General features: G+C 42.5%; 1 protein-coding gene across 2 annotated transcripts in view; it reads left to right on the top strand.

Annotated features, from left to right (window-relative positions):
* The first annotated feature begins 700 nt into the window (after positions 1-700).
* SEC22A (SEC22 homolog A, vesicle trafficking protein) overlaps positions 701-6,000 on the top strand; it is a 55,971-nt gene continuing 50,671 nt past the window's right edge. The window contains exon 1 of one of the 2 annotated variants that reach the window (XM_045540129.1): positions 701-753. The gene's annotated coding sequence lies outside the window, so the exon portion shown is untranslated. The remainder of the gene's footprint in view (positions 754-6,000) is intronic. The other variant, XM_045540130.1, reaches the window with a different exon arrangement.

Below are 6,000 nucleotides of genomic sequence, written 5' to 3'. Positions count from 1 at the left end.
AAGTGGGCTTTTCTCTGACAGTCCAAAATTAACCCATCATGGCACCCACTAATTTTCCTTCATAGTACTGATCACAATGTATAATTATGTAACGATTTATGCTTTAATGTCTCTTGCTCCTATTAGACCTTAAATTCCATCAAGTGTTATGTTCACTTCTGTGACTCAATGCCTAACACGGTGCTTGGCACATGGTAAACACTCAGTAAATGCCTTTTTAATAACGCCCGACCCATGGGAAGGCTGGAAGGGGCCCTAGGTCTAGTATCTGGCACTTCTCCGCCATGGTTAGTTTCCTTCCTGTGTGTGGTGGTAGATAGGGCCAGGTCCTTTCCTTGATCACCCAGAGGGGGCTTGTCTCCCAGCCCTTTGGTAAGTGTTTGCTGTAGGGCCGCGTGTAAGAGACAAACTGCCTCCAGGCACAAGGCGGCAGGCAGGGAGATTAGCCATATTACCGAGGACAGCACAGTTCTGTCACCAGAGGCTTGAGCAATCTACTGGCGCAGGTGCGGGAGGAACTGCCAATCTCCTGGAGGGGGCGGGACTAAGGCGGGCCCCGGGAGGGGGGTGGGGTCAGTGTGTCCTTTCCGCAGTACCCGATTGGCCTGGGCGAGCCGAGGGGGCGGGGGCGGGGTTTGATTCCGCGGGCGCGAGCCACGTTGGTTGCGGGGCAGCCCTGCCGGAAGGCCACGCCCATGCCCCACAATGCACTGCGTGGCGCGTCACTTGGAGCGGTGGGTCCCGGCTCGACAGGTATTTCCCAGCTCCTCCCAGTCCTCTTTCCTGCGTAGGGGTGTTCGCACCCCTGCCGGCCGCTCCCCTGGGTCTCCGCGCCACAGCCACGCCCCTCGCCCTCGGGACGACAGACGTACCCCCGGGCAGGAACGAAGCCCGTGCCGTGGGGGTGGGAGCTGGGTGTCGTTGGGGCCGCGGAGCTCTGGAGGGGAGGGCATGCGGGGACCCGGTCCACCTCGACTTGAGGGGTCCGCGGGTCCGTGCGGGCGGCGGTTGCCCCGAGGCTGGCCTGGCCCGGGTATGGGGCAGCCCGAGCTGGAGTGCCTGAGGGGAGGGCCAGTCTCTCTGACCTACCCGCCGAGGGTGGTGGGACCCCTGGCGCCCCGGTGTCAGAAACACGTTGATCCACCTAGGCTGTTCAGGTGGCCCGAGAGAACGTGAGGTGCCATTTCCGATTTCTTTTAGGCAGGGTGGGACTTGAACCAGTGGCTTACTTTGCGTTTTGTGGAGGTGGAATAAGCGCTGACCCCAGAGATTTACCTGCGTTGGCTCACAGAAACTTTTTGAGGCCCTGTTAATGACACTTTGGGAACAGTGTGGCAGAAAGTAGACCTGAGCAACTGGCTTGACAAGGGGAGGAGGTCTCTGAAAGAGAAGGCCAAGCCCGAACTGGCTTGAGTCTCTCTACCAGTGAAAACAGCTTTAGATTTTTCTCCTGCTTCTTACTTCCCTGGATCCTCCACCTGGAGCGAGTGGAGAGCTTGAGAGCCAGCCCCTCTTACGTCCAGCTAAGCCAAAGCCCAGCACAGACCTAAAGTGTCAGCCTCTATGCTGGAGATGCTGGGAACCCAGCTGGCAGGTGGAACAGCCACTTTTTAAAACTTTGAATCACTTTCCGTGTTACTGGCATTTGCTCACATGCTGTGATTGTAAGGAATTAGACAATACCTACAATCTGGTATATTAAGGTTCAGTATTTGAATCTGACACTTGTGACCATGGCCTAAGTTAATGGGACATTTGGGCATTCTCTGTGTTGAGAACCATTACATCTGTTTAGTCCCTTCTGTGTGTGTGTGTGTGTGTGTGTGTGTGTGTGTGACTGATTAAAATCTAAGTGTATGGTTTGTTGGTGTGAAAGAAGCCCAGGTCCTATGAAAGGGGTGCCTGTGACCTTCCTTTCCATGTGTTTGAGTAAGAAGTTTGAACATGTTGAGAGGCAGTGTCTCATAGAGTCATTAGGGTTACACCTGAATTTAAATTCTTACTTTGCCACTTACTAGTTTAGCGATTGAACAAATTACTTAAATTTTCTGGGCTTGAACTTCCTCAAAAGTAAAATGAAACTAATAATACCTACCTGACAGGTTTTTGGAAGGGTTCTCTGAGGTAATGCCTATAAAATGCCTGTTCTGTAGAGGGTAACCAGTAAGTAAGAAGGATAGCATAGCAAATTCTTAATATAGCACTTTTAGGATATTATAGGGTAATGTTGCAGGTGCTTTACATGATCCTATGAGATAGATACTATTGGCATCTTGAAAACAACCCTGTGAGATATATACTTTTAGTAGCCATAATTTGTAGGTGTGGAAACGGGTATAGAAAGGCAAAGCTTGTCCACGATTACATGGCTAAGTACATGGTGGAGCCAGGATTAGAACCCAGGCAGCCTGGCTCCAGAGTCTATCCTCTTAACTACCGTACTGTACTGCCTCTTAAAGAAAATTCAACCTGTTATCTCATCATTATTTCAAAATGGAGTAATAGGAGTATCAAAGACTGCCAATAAAGTAGGGGGCACAAGCAAAGTGGCAGAATAAATTCTGGCTGCCCTTGGTACCTTTTTCCCTCCCCTTTTCATGCTCTGTCTCCCAAGTGCTTTCCTGCTAAGCTATGGAAAGTCCTTTCCCTTTTTCTTTCAATCTGCCCCCACCCTGTGCATCACAATCAGTATAGCTTTCTTCCCAAATTAAACCCCCTATTCCCACAGATCTCAGCACTTTTGATAAAATAATATGTAGCAAGGTAGTGTTTCCCAAATTTTGATACTGTCACATATGCAAAATAATATGATAAGCAGTTGAACATTTAAAAAAATCTCCAAAAATTTTTGCACACATATTTGAATAAAACAAAAAAGGATTCATTTATTTTAATTTAAATGAGGAGAAAAACCTAATACTTCAAAACTGATTTCACAGATATTGCTAAAAATATAAAGAGCAAAATGTAAGTCAGTTGAAAGACTGATGTTAGGTAAATAATAGTACAGGTGGGATGAAGATAAGGTAAAAATTCTCAAGTGGTACTTGGATAACTGAAGTTTGGGAAATGATGAACTAAAAGAAAATGTGAGTGCTTGACCCCAGTGTAAATGTTTTTAATCTTAAAGGAGGCATTTATGAAAGCATTTGGCTAGAAAGTAGATACAAAATCTACTTATATTTTGGATTTTCTTTATTGCCTTTCTGATATCTTGGCCCACAGTCATTACCAGACATGGTTCTGAAGAAGAGAGGTCAGCGTCTGGTTATCTTGGGTCTAAGAGGTTGTTAAGCACTGCAGTAGTAGTATGATACTATTGGAGTTTATTTTCCTCAGCCTTTACATAAAAGTTAACCCATATTTACCTAGGTTCTTACTTGGGCTTTTTCCTCCAATATTCCTGTTGGGGAGAGGAAAAACAGGCCACTACTCAGATTCCCTATGAGGCATCCGCTGCTGTCTAAAGGCAGGTGTAATATTTTCTCTGTGTTAAAGGTGAGGAAAAATGGACTGGTGGCCTAAAAATATATATATGGCCCTGATAGGATAAAAACTACTGCACCTTAACCTTCCCATGCAATTGTTGTAACCTCTTGCATTCCACAGTTCCACTGGTTCTTCCTTGCGGGTTTTCCCAACCACACCCTGCTTAGACCCCAAGGGTGCTCAACTCTACTTGGCCTTGATATGGACAGATTTCTTTTTTACTAGCACAGTTTAGACAAGATTAGTTTTTTTTAAAAAATGAACTACATTATGAATTCAAGGTAAAAATTTTTCAAAGGTGGGGAGGGTATGTTTATTGAGTTGACAGAGAGACTGCTTGTCTTGAGGTGATTGGAATCCATCTACAAATTAGTTAAGGCTGGCATCAGACTTTCATTCTAGTTTCTTTTGCTTTCTTAAGTTCAATTGGTTTGGATGCTGAATCAAATTACTCTGGGAGGAAGAGATTTCACTTTCTATCCTCAGAAAATCTTGTCTGTTGATAGATAGAAACAGTCCTTTGACAGTCTTTTGACAGAGAATATAATTGCTGTGTTCTGCTTTTGGTTGAAGCCTAAAGTTTGTATTAGGAATATCTGAAATGCAAGTTTGTCTAATTTTAGTTTTCCAGTTAGTAAAATGGTGGGCAATACAGCCTGTGTTGTGTTTGCTTTTTTCATTTAAATTTGTCTAATTTTGGGGGTGATGTTTCTTGATGGTAAGAACTCTGTATTCCTAGTGTTTGACATAATACATGGCATACAGTAGATAGTAAATATTTGTTAAACAAATGGAACTTACAAGTGGTATTCTTTTTTCAGTATGTATTTTAAGAAATATGAATCATATCTTTCTGTCTTCCAAGTCATTAAAAAGAAAAGAGTAACTTTGAAGACTACATGAAAGTTGGCAACATAATTATAAGGACTATTCTTAATATTGCTATTAGGTTCCTAGAAAGGTCAGGCAAAAAGAATGAAGTCTACTTTTAAATACTAAAATATGACCTTTTGGAACTGTCAGTCACAATCTACCCTCACGTTAATTCCCAGAATGGTTATTTCTTTGCAGTTCCATGTCTGGAAAGATAACAGTTTATATTATATTTAAATAATAAATGCATAACAACATGAAGTAAGACGTTTTCCTACTTTCTTTTTTTTGAGACAGAGTCTTGCTGTATTGCCCAGGGTAGAGTGCTGTGGTGTCAGCCTAGCTCACAGCAACCTCAAATGCCAAGTGATCCTCCTGCCTTAGCCTCCTGAGTAGCTGGGACTACAGGTGTGCGCCACCATACCCCGCTAATTTTTTCTATTTTTAGTACAGACAGGATCTCACTCTTGCTTAGGCTGGTCTCAAACTCCTGAGCTCAAGCAATCCTCCCATCTCTGCCTCTCAGAGTGCTAGGATTACAGATGTGAGCCACCGAGCCCGGCCATTTTCCTACTTTCTTCCACTTAGGCTAAATGTTACAATTTTGGTTTGATAATTAAGTAAAACATGGTACAATTTTTAAAGAGTATACAATTTTTATAGTATACATATCCTCTCTTCAGGGATCTCAGCTTTCTCTTGCTACTGCTTTTAGGAGAGAAAAGAAATTGGATGAATGGAAAAAAAATACTGATGTGTATATGTTACACTGGGACTTTAGTTTGAAGATTCCATTGTGGTAAAAATGCTAATTTAACTTGCTTTTTTTTTCTCTTTATAAAGGATAATGACATATTATTAATATTACCTACATATTCCTTCCCTTTCCTCATGAAAAGTGGAAAAGGTGATAGTAAACTTAATGCATTAGCTTTATTTGTTGGATTAATTTTTCTTGTCAGATCAGTTACCACCCTAAATGGACAGTTGGATTTTGACTTCACACAGCAAGAAAACTATTAATTCCTGATTTCTAAACTCTGTACCAGTTGGTTTTCTGTGGCATTTTGGGGGGTACATTACTAATTCAATTTTTGCTTTTGAAATGAGGTAATATTGACCTAGCTGAAGTGGGCAGGTAAAGATTAATTGACTTTCTGAGATACAATATCTCTGAAAAAAGCCTATGAAATTTGTATCAAATGTTTAAATTTTCACCAGTTGCCCCTACTGCTAGTGAAGAAGCATTTAGTGGCTCCGTGCTCTGATGGCCGAACAGAGAAGATGGCCATCAGAGCACAGAGCACTTAATCTCAGATGGTGAACATGTTTTAATTCAATGTTTTTCAAAGTATGGTCCTTAGATAATAAGCAAAATAATCACCTTGGGAATTTGTTAAAATTTAAGATTCCCAAGCCCCCACAGTCAGTGGGTCAAAATTTTGGGGGGATGGGCCCAGAAATCTGCATTTCTAACCAAACTTTCATCTTCTTATATAAGTGAAAGTTTGAGAACCACTGTGTATGGTTTCATAAACCACTTTTATGAAAGTTTGACTGTTTACCTGGTTTCTTTCAGACTTAGGCCTGTGAAATCCTTTTATCTGTCTTTGTAAAACATGACCAGAATCCAATAAA

The sequence above is a fragment of the Lemur catta genome, chromosome 1 (assembly GCF_020740605.2).
Source record: "Lemur catta isolate mLemCat1 chromosome 1, mLemCat1.pri, whole genome shotgun sequence".
NCBI lineage: Eukaryota > Metazoa > Chordata > Mammalia > Primates > Lemuridae > Lemur > Lemur catta.
This window is presented reverse-complemented; position numbering and strand designations above follow the sequence as displayed.